Genomic DNA, 15,546 nt, shown 5'->3' with positions numbered 1-15,546 from the left:
GAACGTTCCTGAATAAACTAGGATAACAGAAAAATCACGTCTACGAATTTGTGGATTTTTCCTGAGAATTCTGCCTTTTGTGAGTCTGTGCCTAACTGATACACGGTTTTATGTCTCTTCATTCTACATCTTTGGTATTCAGAATCAGGAAGATGTTTATCATAGCTGGAAACTAGTGTCCTCCTCTGGATCAAATAGCTAAGACCAGCTAATAGTAGCACAGAGCAGAGACGCTGACATTGGGCCACTCAGACCCATTTGTAACTGAGTCGCTGCTAGGGACTCACTCCCATCTAGGGATACCCTGATTGGGCCTACTACAGAAGTCGGTATTTGCTATAAATTTTCATTTCAAATAAATACTGTACAATATTTAGGATATATAAAAAATAGATATTCACTCCAATGAAATTCTAAATACAGAAAAGTTGGATTTTTTCCTCTGTTCAGTCTATAAGTCACTTTGCACAAACATAGAAAGAATCCTGTTGGGCTACAAGAGAAAGTTTTACAATTTTCTCCTTTCACTGCTGGTAATTAGAACAGTTAATGAAACTCTGTTAATATGATAGCCCCCACCAACACCTTTTGTTTAAACATACTTTAAAAGAGATTATTTATTCATATAACCCCAAAGTACACAAGACTTTTTTTACATGTTCTAAAGAGGTATTTGAACAGGGTCTGTGGATTGTTTCATCTCCCTAGACATGGATTTGGCTGAAGGCACATCCAGCTTCTAGGCAACAATCATCAGCATCCATAGAAAATGCTAGAATGCTGAGTAATAGTATCATAGCTTCTGGTCTGCAAGCTCACCTGGCCAATCCCTTCCATCTCTCCAAATCCCATTCCCCTGAAGCTGCTTGGGAGTCCTTTGTCACTGAAAGCATTCTGAGAAGTTGAAACAGCTGGCCATTTCTAACCTCTTAAAGATGTATACTCTCCCACTTTGTATTTAATGCCCGCCCGGCTATTTGAGCAGATGCTTGTTGCAATGTAATGTGAGTAACTAAAAGGTGTGTGCCTGAATAAGACTCAAAAACATCATAGAAAACTTACATAACTTTTCAGTACGTCAAACTAAAATTATACATACAGGGGATTATAGAAAACAAAGAACTTTCACTTGAAAGAAAATGCTTAGTGAGGGCTTACCAGCACGTGCCTTATGTCCTTCACACTAGCACTGGTTTTTGACTGAAACAAAGGAAAGTTATTTCAACTATGTACATGAGTGTCCTCAAACCTCATCAATTCGCAGTGAGATGAAATAATCCACTGCATTGCCAGTCCAGCAAGGTGTTGCAGCCATTTGGGAATAATAAAACTATTTAATATACAATAATGTTAAAATGCATTGGAGGTATATGATTAAATGGCTTAAATATAAGAAAAAAAAATACTTACTGCAATAGTAAATTAAAATGAAAGGGGCATTTATTTATGTTATTTTTAAAATCAGGTCTGCACCAATCATACTACAATTAATATCTTCACAAAGCTGCCTAAAATCCTCACTATCTGATTCATAATCTTTACGTGATTGATATTTCACCTTTTCTAACATGAGAACATCAGCTATACTTCGGTGTTCCCTCACAAATGTTGACACTGTCTTTTCCTTCATTAAAATAAAGACACTATTAAAAATTTCCATTGCTTGTGGCTTCTGGGATCACATGCATAAATGCCGATTGCTTTAAGAGAAAGAAGCAGAAATAAAACCATGCTATATAAACTTTGGCTTCTCTGACTATGTTGCTTTGTTTTGTTACACATAATTTCCGCTCCAAGGTCATGTCTTGGTTGAAGGTAGCACATGGAGCTTTGAATAATTTCACCTACACCGCAATAGTTAGCAGAAAGTTGGTGAGAAATGTCTACCCTCTTCTACCAGAGCACAGATACTGATTTATCCCTATTGGCCAGACTAGTAACACCACACGTAGTTAAAAGAACATCTGGGAAATGTACTCAACCAAATGGTTGCTGAAATTTCCTTATATAGAAAGACACTAAAAATAATGAGTAGATAGTCCTAATTCTTCATGTCTCAATTTTACTCACATGATACACGTTGGATTTTTCTGACATTGAATCCCCTGTACAGAATAAAACAAAGTAAAATTATAAAAATCAGTACAGCTCCACGTATAGGTGAAAAAGGAATGCGAGAGTATTATACCTGCCGTCTCTGAAGGCTGGTGCAATTGCTGCTTGCTGAGGCTGCCTTTGGTAAAGAACAGTGTTGTGTTTTAAACGCATTGACTCCAAATTGCTGAGGGAAGATTTTTATTTGTGGCTCCATAATTGAGCAATGAAACAAAGGCTGGACTTCTTCAAGTGCCATGTTCATCCAGCTAGCTTTCTTCCTAAGGAGTTTTCCCAATCACAGCATAGGGCAAGGGCCCCATGTGGTAGGTTCCGTCCTACCTGACAATGAAACAGAAGTAGAAGTGCAGGTGTGACCACGTGATCCTAAAGAATAGGAACCATAAGACTAGGAGTTTAAAAATATATATGTGAGTTTTCTCTCAGTGTCTCACTGTTAAGTTGTACAAGTAGAAACTAAGACTCTGAGAAATGCAGCTAAACCCAGCAGCTGGGGGACTAAAGATCTGAAAGCTATTTTGGTGGTCACTATTAGAGTTCACAGCCAGCCAAGAAGACGTGCTGGGCAATACTGCAGGTTTTCAGCTGGAGCCTCAAAGGGGCAGAGGTGTGGAAGGGAAGACATATGTAGGAATAAAGAATGACCTAAGAGTAACTAACTTAAATAGATTAGCTCTACCAAATCCTAAAATCTCACACATAAAATTTCAATGAATATAAATTTATAATAAAAGGAAACTACATGCTTGAAAAACACAACATCATGAGAAGAGTTCAAAAGATCAATTAAATAAAAAACCTATATAATCAGATGTAAAAAATACAGTTTTGGAATTATTAGATACAGAACAAAAATAAGTTGAGATTAATCCTATTCTAGACTAATTTGTGATAGCAGACGATCCTAAAACCAACACTTGAATGGACCAAGGTGACTCACCAGTATTGGAGCTTCCAGAAGGATATTTAAATAATAAGAGAAAAGTTTATATATATTTAACCAGGTAATTATCATTTCTGATATTCTTTATTACCTTTCATAAATCCATATTATCATCTTGAATTATTTCCATTGTGTATAAAGGACTTCTTCATATGTTAAATAAATTTCTTACAATGTAGGTCTATTAATATTACTTTATCATGTTTAAATATCTGAAAATGTATTTCACATTCATTTTTGAGAGCTATTTTTGGTGGACATGGAATTTCAGAACATGAAATTTGTTTTCATTTCGGAACATGAACACATTGGTCCATTGCACATTTGCATTGTTTCTGGTTTGCTCTTATCTTTATATTTGTTCTTCTGTAAATAATATGCCATTTTTCCCATGGGCTTCTCTTCATATATTCTAACTATAAATAGTTTTCAATAATTTGATCAGAATGTGTTGTTTCTTGGGCTTTAGGACTTTTTGAACCATTTACATTTGAGGGTGCATAGTTTTTTTCCTTTTTTTTTTTTTTTAACAAAATTGGAACATTTTTAGTCATTATTTCTTTAAATAATTCCCAAGTCATCCCCTTTCCCCTCCTTGCCTTGTGGAATCAAATTATATATGTGGTAGAATGTTTGAAGTTCATCCACAGGCATGATCACTAGTGCTCCTTTTTTTAAAATTATTTTTCCTCTCATGCTCATTTTCTTTAGTTTCTATTGTTATGCCTTCAAATTCTCTAATATTTTCTTCTGCGGTATCTAATGTGATATTAATCTCATCAAGTGAATTTTCCTTTTCAGGCATTGTAGTTTTTATCTCTACATGTTTGATTTTTGCCTTTCTTATATCTTCTAAGTGTCTAGTTAAATGTATGCACATGTAAAATGCAATTTTGGTAACTATTTAGTGTCTTTGGTAATTCAAACATCAGTGTCAGTTTTACATCATGCAGTTGATTGGTTTTCCCACTCATTGTATTTTTTCCTTCTTGACCTGTCTGATCATCTCTGATTGGGTATCTGTCATCTAGATTTTTATTATTTTGGGTACTGTATACATTTGTTTATTAGCACCCGAGGACACCCTACTAAATTTCTTGTACTTTATTCTGGAATGCAGTTAAATTACTTGGAACAGTTTGACAATTGGGGTCTTGCTTTTAGTATTCATTAAGTGGTTCTGGAATAGAGCTCAGTCAAGGGTTAATTACACAGTGCTCTGAGAAGAGCTTCTTGGGTTTCCATTCAACATCCCTTACATTGAGAATTCGAAGTGGGGCTTCATGTGAACACTGAGAAAGTTTGCTTTCATCTCTTTACATGGGTACCTCTCTAGTCCCAGGTACTTTGCTCCCATTGACGTACTAATCAATGCTGTGATGAATATTCAGAGGACCTCTGCATAGCTCCAGGTTTCTCCTTGTCTCTCCGACTGAACTTTACCCATCCTGGTGGGCCCAAGACTCTCCTTCCTGATCTTTTCATTTCCAAGAGCCTTCTGGGGCTTGGAGCCTATGGCTCAAGCAGCTAAGGTACCACCCACATACACCTGAGCTGGTGGGTTGCAATCCAGCCCGGGCCCACCAAACAACAATGACAGTTGCAACCAAAAAATAGCTGGATGTTGTGGCAGGCATCTGTAATCCCAGCTACTTGGGAGGCAGGGCAGGAGAATCGCTTGAGCTCAGGAGTTGGAGGTTGCTATGAGCTGTGATGCCACAGCACTCTAACCAGGGTGACAGCTTGCGTCTCTGTCTCAAAAAAAAAAAAAAAAAAATTAAGATCAAGAGCCTTCTGGGTTGCAACTGGATTTTTATTGTATATGACACCACCTGGGAATTTTCTTGAGGAAAACAAGTGGAGACTTTAATAATATCCTCCATTCCATTTTGGTAAGAAGTGGAAGTCACTCAAAAATCATTAAACAAGGAAGATTTTATAAAAATAATATTACAAGTAATGTTGTGGTCAAGTAATAAGAGATGTAATAGTAGGACTTTCAGGGACAGAACATGTGCAATAGCATAAAATAGCCACCACCTGCAGAGATGGAAAATGAACAAAGAAGGAGCTGAGAACACCGGAGAAGCCCTTTGTTCACCTCCCTAAGGCTAAGATTTCAAGCCCTTGAGAGAGGTGTGAGTGATTATTCCACAAACAATCAGCAAGTTAATGGGGGAGAAAGCTCAGGGCTGATCCACAGGAGTTGTTTAGATCAGAACTACTGAGTTTCCTGCCATCCATCTCTGAAGTTTGTCTTGGAAAACAGTACCCAGGAAGCAGGAAGGAAAGCCCCTTCTTCCTGCTATGGGCCTAGGATCATCTCCAGTGCTTTTCTTTCTTTTTTTTTTGAGACGGAGCCTCAAGCTATCCCCCTAGGTAGAGTGCTATGGCATCACAGCAGCTTACAGCAACCTCCAACTCCTGGGCTCAAGCCAGTCTCCTGCCTCAGCCTCTCAAGTAGCTGGGACCACAGGTGCCCATCACAACGCCTGGCCATTTCTTGGCTGCAGCCATTATTGTTGTTTGGTGGGCCCGGGCTGGATTCGAACCCACGGCCTTAGGTGTATGTGGCTGGCACTTTAGCTGCTTGAGCCACAGGCGCCAAGCCACCAGTGCTTTTCTTTAACAAAGCTTAACATCTGATCTGTTGTAGTCTAACGAGAAAAACCACAGAGCCCAGCAGTGCAGAGCAAAGAAGGGTGGATTTGGAGCTGGAAGGTGATGTGTTGCTAGCTGGACAGAGGAATACATGATACAACAGTAATAAAGAGAAATATACTGCTATATAAGGCAACTGGATGAATATCATAAACATTTAATAGGGGAAACCATGCACAGGGGAGTATAGACTGAATGATTTCATTTACAGAAATATATATATATGGCTTCTGGAGTGTTGGGATTTTTTTTAATGTTTTGTTTCTTCTATTTCTTGATCTTTTAATATGGTCCTAGAGAAGGAAGTGCAAATTGTATGTTACAATGTTCACAAAGTAAAGAAAGTAATATATTCCTTATAGCTATTCATATTTGTAATTAAGCTATGCTTTATTGGAATGGCAAATACAGAATTCAGTACAAAGCCTTTTGGACAGGGGTATATTACAGTAGAAATGGAAAATAAAGACAAGGCACAGATTGTTATTGGTAATATCTCAGTCATTGTTGAGAGGTTCATAGGGGTTATTTTATTATTTATTTAGTTTATTATTTATTTAGTTATTATTTTTTTATTGCATGTTTAGAATACAATTATATAAAATCTTTAATAGAATTGTGTGAGAAAATTCAAGAAACCTAGAAAATTGAGCAATTTTGAAGTTCTCACTAAAACAAATGAGAAACATTCTCTGTCATTCTTAGTCTATAATATAACATAGGACAGTTAGGGGTCATTTATACTCACATACACTGTGTCCTTAAAAGTAAGGTGATTATTCCATTTCCAACTTAGAATACCCCAAAAGTGCTTTTTAGCTTACGTGAACATATAGAATTCAGAAAAATGATAATAGTAGAAGAAAATTTAGATAGTAGAAGTAAAATTCTCACAGTCAACTTCTATGTAATTTATTCAGCTTCCTTTATATTTTAACATCATACATAATTCAAGTGATAGGTCGTGTTAATGTATTTTAAGTTACAGTTAATGAATGGATTGATTTAAGTCTACACATAGACTTTAACATACTATATTTGTCATGCTAAACCACCCTGTTAATTTTATTGCACATGAAAAACTAATTCATTTCCCTACACTTTGGATACCAGAAGAGGGCTAATATCAATGACTGAACTATTCATTAAATATTTTAGAAAGGAACACCAATTAGAATAGAAAAAATATGGAAAGAATTTATCCAAAGAACAACATATTTGAAAGGAATGCTTAAACTGTGTCTTCAAAATAAAATATTAAAGAGAGTTCACTACAAGTGAAGGGATTGAATGAAATATAGGGAGACTTTATTTTTATTAGGGATAATAGTAAAAATGTTTAGAATTAGGACACAGAGGATAAATTTTAATTGTTTATTGTAAATGAATGAACAGACTCTCAGCCACATTTATACTGTCACTCGGAAAAGCGGGAAAGGTTATTTCTTCTTTCAATAATTCATATGTCTAGATATTCTTCCAATAAAATACACATAGTTCTTTAAGTTTATCTCTACTTTGTAGAATGTGTAAAGAAATGTATGAGCCTAGAATTGTGGATAAAAGACTGATCCATTGCAGTCTGTGAATTGATCACTTTGATTTAAAATTCAATCTGAAGATACTTGTGAGGACTGAAAGCATAGAAAGCAGCTCTGTCCTTCACCTACTTAACGGTATAGACCATTCAATAGGATCTCAATGTTTAGCATCCTTCAGCATCACCAGGAGGTATTGTTAACACAGAACACACTGGGTCACATGCTCAGAGTTGTTGATTCAACAGTTTTGAGGCAGTCTGAGAATTTATTTGTATTTTGAATACTTTCCCAGGTAATGCTAACGCTGCAGCTTTGTGACCACATTTTGAAAATTATTTATATAAGGCTTAGAGAAAACAATGGGAAATGCTACTGAAAAGGGGGGGAAAGGTAAGTATCTAGCGACAGATGAATATCAACATAGAAATAGTGACACAATGCAAATAAAATTAGTAGTACCTCAAACAAGATTAACAAAAACTAGAAGAGAAAGTTATTTCAAGATACCATGCAAATGAAGAAAACTTTCTGGTCAAAAGAAAAGTCAACCTGCCCATATCTGGAATTGACGAAGCGTACTTTGGAAAGTATTTTTGGGAATTTGTCCTTCGACCTATTGTCATACTACAAATAAAAATGACATCATGAATATTATTATATAAACTAGTTCATGTGACTTAAAAATTACACTGTAAGGATTTGCTTTTTATTTGTTTCATCATTCTTTAGTCACATGGGCAGTAATGGTAAACCATTTAAAAGGCAAAAAAAAAAGGATAAAGATAAAGATAAAAATAGAGGATATGGCAATGATAATTGCTTACCAAAATCTTCATAAAATAATCGTGAAGCAAAGATATTAAACCAAGCTGATCATGAACAGAGGCACGAGCTAACACTATCAAACACAAAGGAACTTGACAGTAAGAAAAGAAATATTTTTTGTCAGTCAAGTCTGGAGAAAGAAGAGTTAAATAAAAACAACTCAAGAAATAGGGAACCACAGTAAATGAATTATGTTGAGTATTGAAGCAATCGAAATATAAAAATAGTTCTAAACCATAGCAGAAGATACAGTTATAGAATTGAATAATAGCGTTACAGACCTTGAAAATGTATTTTTTAATGTAATTGACGGAATTGGGATATCAAGAGAAAGTGTGAATGTATTAGTGCCCTTGTTCACAGCAAAGAGTCTAATATTGAAAGGTGATTATAAATAAAGTGTAATTACTTTCACTTTAAATATGTTCAAGAAATTATTTTCTTAACATCGGAAAGTAACCTAGTTTGAGAAATACTTGACAATTCCTTCCATTTTCTTGGTTTTAAGAAAAAAAAAAAACAATATTGTAAGCAACTATTTAAAAATGTCATATATTATTGTGATAGAAATTAAAATATACATTATTTATTCTACCTTCTGGTCTACTTTACTATGTATATACATTCATTTTTGTAGAAAGACTTTCGGAAAGAAGGTTCAAATGTTAAATTTAAACAATGTTTCTTCTAGAACAACTAGGGAGATTACGTTCTCTCTTTATTTTCCAGTCCTTTTCACGTTAGTTGAATCATTTTCATTGAGTATATATCAGTTGTACACAATAATTTTTTTCCTAGAAAACATAAATAGAATTAACAAAGATTTTCTTCTGGGAAAAAGTTAATCGAACTTTTTCGGTAAATGAATTAAACATATTATCTTTCTGGGAACAAACACCACTGTACGTTATTTAATTACACAAACCATTAGAATTATCTCCAGAGCATGTCATATCTGCAATCAAACCATGTGGAACTCAACAGTATAATCATGAAAAGCTGAAATCTTAAATGTGCCTCTATGTGCGTAGGTAAATTTTTTTTTATTGAAGTGTGTATGTAAATTTACATCGCTATGGCGTGAGGCTCCTGCAAGAAAGCTAAAAAAATGTTAAAGAATTAACTTGTAGCTTTCATTTGAGAACTATAAATTAGTTTCATAATAGGGCTGTGTACATTGGATACTTTTTCTTCCATTCTTGTGATACTTTGCTAAGAAGAACATTTTCCAGTTCCATCCATGTAAACATGAAGGAGGTAAAGTCTCCATCTTTCTTTAAGGCTGGGTACAAGTGAACTTTTCTAGAACTAGAGTATAAATGTTTTAACACAATAACTAAGTATATGACACAAAGTCTATGTTAACCAGTTTGATGAAAATATTTCAAATTGTATATGAAAACTACACTGTACCCCATGTTTGCATTAATGTATACAGCTATCATTTAATAATAATAAAAAAAAGTTAAAGAATTTCAGGCACCTAAATCAAGTTGTTTAAGGAAACCATGTGAAGTCTAGTGTTTTTAAAATGCCTTATAATTAACGGGGGACTCCAGCTGTTTACTATAATCTCACAGCATACTGAAGTCTCTGTTTCAGCGTGTAGTAATAAATTCACATACTGATTCATCTTCTGGAGCATCCACTGAAGCACTTCTTGGCCTCCTCCCCTGAGTTCTGTGTAACTACATAAAAATGTGTCTGAGTCACAGAACAATTACAAAACTAGAAAGGAAAGCTTTGAGAAATAACCTCTTTTCTGTTTGCAAGAAATCAGTCTAAGTATTCTTATTTGTTATCCTAACCCTAAATCACTTACTAAATTTTAAATCACAGAGTTCTGGATGTCAAAAAATTAGATTCCACCAAAAATAATATATTAATATATATGAGCAATAGAGTAGCTAGTAGAGAAAAAATAGGAAAAACATATGAATATGGAATATTTCAACATAAGTCATTACATATATATGTTAAGTATATATCTATATATATACATTTCTTTTTTTTTTTTTTTTTGGCCAGCAGACAGAGGTACATTTTTTTAATTATTGGGAATTTCAACCATTAACTGTTGTATTTTTTCTATTAAATATTAAATTTATGAATTCTGTGATTTTCATTAACTTTAATATCTTTTTTATACCATTTTATCATTTATTTATTTACTGAAATAGTCTCACTTTGTCACCTTTGGTAGACTGTGATGGCATTGTAACTCACAGCAAGCTCAGACTCCTGGCTCAAGCAATTATCTTGTCTCAGCCTCCCAAGTAGCTCACACTACCAGTGCCCATCACAACATCCAGCTATTTTTTTGTTTGTTTATTTTGTTTTGTTTAGCAGGCTTGGGTCAGGTCCAAACCCACCTGCCCTAGAGCATGTGGCCAGTCCCCTAACCAATGAGCTATGGATGCCCCAATATATAGTCATCATTTATAAAAATGAATTAACAGACACATCCTAGTTTTATGTTGACTAATTACTTTTGTGAATATAGAAAAATAATATAACCTCATGTTACAGAATATTTTGCAACTTTATAAGGTTTACAGCCAGGAAATAAAAGTAAACTGAACTCTAGGTGATTTAAGAAGTACATACAATGCCATAAATAACCTATATTTTATATTTTTCTCATAAATAAATTTATGCAATTTTAAGAACATATAAATGTAAATTTAACATGGTAAAAAGCACAGAAAAGTCCAATTGTTCAGCCTGTAAGAGTTTCATATTATTTTGGCAATAAACACAATTTTGTAGAAATTCATAAATCTTCTCCAGGAAGATTTAATAACCATGCTGTTATTTTTTTGAAGTACATAAACATTTATCAATGAAACTCAAATATTGTTTCTTCCATTTTATATTGAAACATTTACATTTCTCTACTTTTGGAATATGGTAAAGAACAGTGGTAGGTTATTCAAAGATATGTTTCTTGGAGAATATTAATAAAAGGAGGAATAGAAACAATATAAATTAGAGTTAAGTGCAAATGATTGTATCTTTTTATGAGAATGTGGTGGGTCATAGAAAAGTTTGCTTTTTGGAAGGCACATAGCTGATATTACACCATATGGAGGCTGCGTTATTTTGCTAGGGCTGTGGTAGCAAAGTACCAAAAACTGGTTAGCCTAAACAACAGAATTTACATTACATTCCTGATTCTGGAGACTAGAAGTTGCAGAGGAAGATGTGAGCTGAGCTGGTTCTGTCTGAAGGATGCAGAGGAGAATTTGTCCTGTGTCTTGGTGTTCCTTGGCTTACAGGTGAATTGTCTGAATTTCTGCTCCCATTTCACTCATCCTTCTGTGTATGTGCATGTGTGTGTCCAGATTTCCCATTTCTAAAAAGACAATATCAATGTTGGGTTAGGGACCAACCCCGTCCTCTTATGACTTCCTTTTAACAAACTACATCTACAATGGCTTTGCTTCCAGATAAGTTTCCATTGCGAGGTACTAAATGTTAAGACTTGAACATATACATTTTGAGCAATTCAACCAATAACAGAAACCCTCTGTGTTATCTTAAAAAGTTCTATGCTCTGGTATCTATTTACAAATATGATTCCTGGAGTCCAAATATTGAGCCTGGTTCATATCTCATCACAGAATAGTTAGATTTATTTTAAAGGCAGGGATTGGAAAAATATATCTAGACATTGGTAGGAGACAAAAATCTGAAATCAAAGAGGCTAAGAGTCCTTTGATCTGTGAGGCACTAACCCCAGCCTGGTTATATAAGTTGAATAATCCTGTGCCCAAATTCTGGAAGCTTCTGGGAGATGCCAGGGACCCAAGTGTACTTTGTATGTTATATGGCAGCTATAATAACATAAGCGTAAAAGGTATAATATGAGTCTGACACAGAGAATATTTTTAATAGAAGTTCAATAGAGCTTGTCCTTGGGATTTTTACCTTCTACATTCCAATAACTTTAGAAATTTGAACTGATTACCTTGCTCACTTGGAGTCATGATAGTCCTCATGGGAAAGAAATGACCTACTATGACATTTGACTCTTTGGAATTATGAGATTTTAGGGTTTGTTTCCAATCGAACTGTGCTTATGTTAACATGAGATAATCTTAACATAAAAATTGGTTGAGCTCAAGGATCATTAGTGGTGAACAACATAATCAGAGTAGGGCCACTTAGACCACTCAGGTTAAGAAGGTAGAAATGAAAAAAAAAAAAAAGTTATATACTTGGCCTTTAGGGAACAGTTTATCCAGCTGAGCTTCAGTTGAGTCCCTGAATTAAGAAGGCAAGTAAAAGGTCTAGTTCACCAATCCTATTGTCTACTACCTCTGTGACAGTAGCATTGGCAGACATCAGATATGTTCCTGTGGCAGCTTAACAGGGGCCCCCAGGAAACAGGGCAATGGGCATAATCTAAGTAGTGTTGGTAATGGGAGAGACACTCCAAGATGGCAGGTTATTCATGCTGCTCCCTTGGCAATGGGGACAGCATTTGCCAGCTTGCCACTCTTAGAAGACAGACTAGGAAAGGAAGAGACAAGCTCGTGTATAATATTCCAGACAATGCCTTGACGCCCCCACATAATAAGATGTGTCTGTAAACATTTCTGCTACAAAGGCTGTACTTTCCTACACAAAGCACAATGGTGTGTGGCAGGGTGAGCAAGAAGCTAGCTCTCATTAGGACAAGCCGTTCTTTGACAACAGTGATTCACGAGAACTTGGGAGTAGGCTCCTTGTTACGTTTTCCTAATCAGGACTAAAAAACAGAAGCCATTATTTATTGGATCATGGTAGTTAGGATTAAGGAGTTTATGCAGATAAATTAGTAAAGTATTTTTTTTGAAGCAAACAATATCTTATTACAATACAGAATTAAAAAATACAGAGAAATGCCTGAAAGTATAGGGTCTTAAAGATACCTTTGTTCAATTTTCAAAACTTTGAACATAATAATTTAGGCAGTAGGAACATTATTACAATGTATAAAATGGCAGGTATATTAGATTCATCTATAAAGAACAGGAATTTTTTTTACAATCAATAATGAATTCTGATACTTCATCTATGAATTCTAATACTTAATCACTTTAGTTTTCCATAAAAATCAGAATTAGTGTACCTGCCTAAACCTTTAATATACTGATCTTTAAAATGTATTTAATTTCTGAGACAAAAAAGTACACAGAATCCCTATTATTAACCAAAGCAAAACTTCTGCCAACAATGGGATAGGTGTTTTTTGTTTTGTTTTGTTTTGTTTTGTTTTTTTTCTTTTACATATACCAAGAAACAAAACTACAGGAGTTTGAGGTTGCTGTGAGCTGTTATATCACAGCACTCTAGCCTGGGGCAATAGAGTCAGACTCTGTCTTGAAAATAATAAGTAAACAAACAAACACACACAAATATATACTAGGCTATCTTCAAAAGATAGACTCAGGATAGGAAGAGTTGTAAGGGTGGGATTAACTCTCTAATTGTTCTTAAATAGCTGCTGCTGGACAGGAGGGAGGGGAAGGGACTCCATCTTGGACTCCTTTCACATATTCTGAAACTTCTTTTCCATCCCAGCAGTAATTACCGTATTTCTCATTTGCCCCTGGAGACTCAGATAAACTGACCTAAAGTAACAGAATATGTTCTCCAAGAAGGTTTGGACATCTCCATCTGAGTCCTAGATTTGCACAAGATGGGAGGACAGTGCTGGCAGAGAATGGCCTTTCAGATTGAGAGGATCAGACAATAAGAGACCGTGGAGGGCTCACAACACAACTGCAGAAGTGGAGTTTGCAGTGGAGGCACTTGAGACACTTAGCCAAGGCTCATTTACCACCAAGTCTGTGGCTGAAAGAAGTGGTGTGGTTGGCAGATTCACCCAGAAATTGACTACAGGAGGAAGAATGAAAAGAGGCCTGATCCCCCCACCTAAGGACCAATTATAGGAGATGGCCAGGGGACACTGGATGTGTAGTGAGTAGTAAGGCACACGCATATCTTTGTGCTTTGACCTACATGAATGTCTAAGCACAGGCCATTCAGCTGTTCCCTCCATGATCTAGGATTAACCAAATGCTGATGGGAGAAGAAATCACCCTGGCTCAGGGATGCCTCCTTCTGCTTCTGACCTTACTGCTCCACTAAGGGAACCTCTTGTGACTGACAAGAACACCTTCACGGACTCTATTTTGATCTGTCTCTCCAGAATCAGATATTTGGGAAAAACAGGGAGAATAGTGGGATAACATCCCCTCCCTCAAGAACTTTGGGTCTCTTGACTAGGGGACTTGATTGATTCTTTAAAAGACTAACACTGGGTCTTCCTTACTCTAAAAGCAGTTCATAGTCCTGGTAGAAAGGCTGGTCAAAACTATCTCTCTTCCTGGGAACCCAGGGTTATGAGTCATGACTAGCTATTGCCTAATAGTTCAAGAATATTACACAAACAGAGCAGCTCATCCTACCTGGTAACTCTTAGAGAGAAACTTAGAGGAAGATTTTTGTTTTTGTCCTGCTCTTCATAAACCTGTGGGTCTAGTGTTTGGATTTTATCAGTGGAAGAAAGGAGAAGCTAATGGTTCATGCAGTGGGAAAAAAGGAGATATTATTCAGTTGTACTACAGTTCATCAAAATATTTTATCTAATTGGCTTATGTACCACAATAGGAACATGGTAATATCAGAAGCCAGTTCTGCTTTGCAGCAGATAATTGCAGCCATAGTTTTAGCTTTTAAGGGAGTGGCACTCTCTGGTGATTTGATGTACCAATAAACAGAGTTTATTTGTACCAACAAAAATATTGACATTCCTCATTGGCCACTGTGACTAATCAGCTTTAATGTTTCTGTGACTGAATATTGTCCTCTAGTATGGGAGGCATACCTCTCATTCCAAGATTCTGTTCCAAATTGCACAAAAGAAACACCACACCCTGGATGAACAAGTACAGACCTAATGCCACAGCAAAGTGTCAGGGACAAGACATTCATAAGTCCCCTTTCTCACTAAAGAGGACAGCACACATAATGGCAAGGTTTTTGCAGATAGCCAAGAGTCTGGGGGTCTTAACAGCTCACTATTTACTAGTAAGTGTCAGAAATTTTAGATACATTTGGAGCCCAGACACCCTTCTTTTGATCTTGTCTCTCTGAGGGAACTCCTGCATCTCACGTTCGTATGTTTTCAAATGTCTGGAGCCAACTAAATGGGCACCCATATTTCTCATAACTTCAGCATACCTTATAAACTTAAAAAGTTGGCATCTCATGGCAGGTGACACAAATGGATCTCTGGGCAAAGATTGAAAATCGGAACCTGTTCTATACAATGACTGACTATGCAAACCATATACATACACCCAAGAGGTAGAACAGTAAGTAGTTAGGAATGATCTAACAAGGAGCTTTTTAAAATCTACTTCTGGATCAAGCAAAACATTAATAAAAAATTTAAATAAAAAATTAATA

Source organism: Otolemur garnettii, unplaced genomic scaffold, assembly GCF_000181295.1.
Source record: "Otolemur garnettii isolate 467f Iridium unplaced genomic scaffold, OtoGar3 scaffold00034, whole genome shotgun sequence".
NCBI classification, from domain to species: Eukaryota; Metazoa; Chordata; class Mammalia; order Primates; family Galagidae; genus Otolemur; species Otolemur garnettii.
This window is presented reverse-complemented; position numbering follows the sequence as displayed.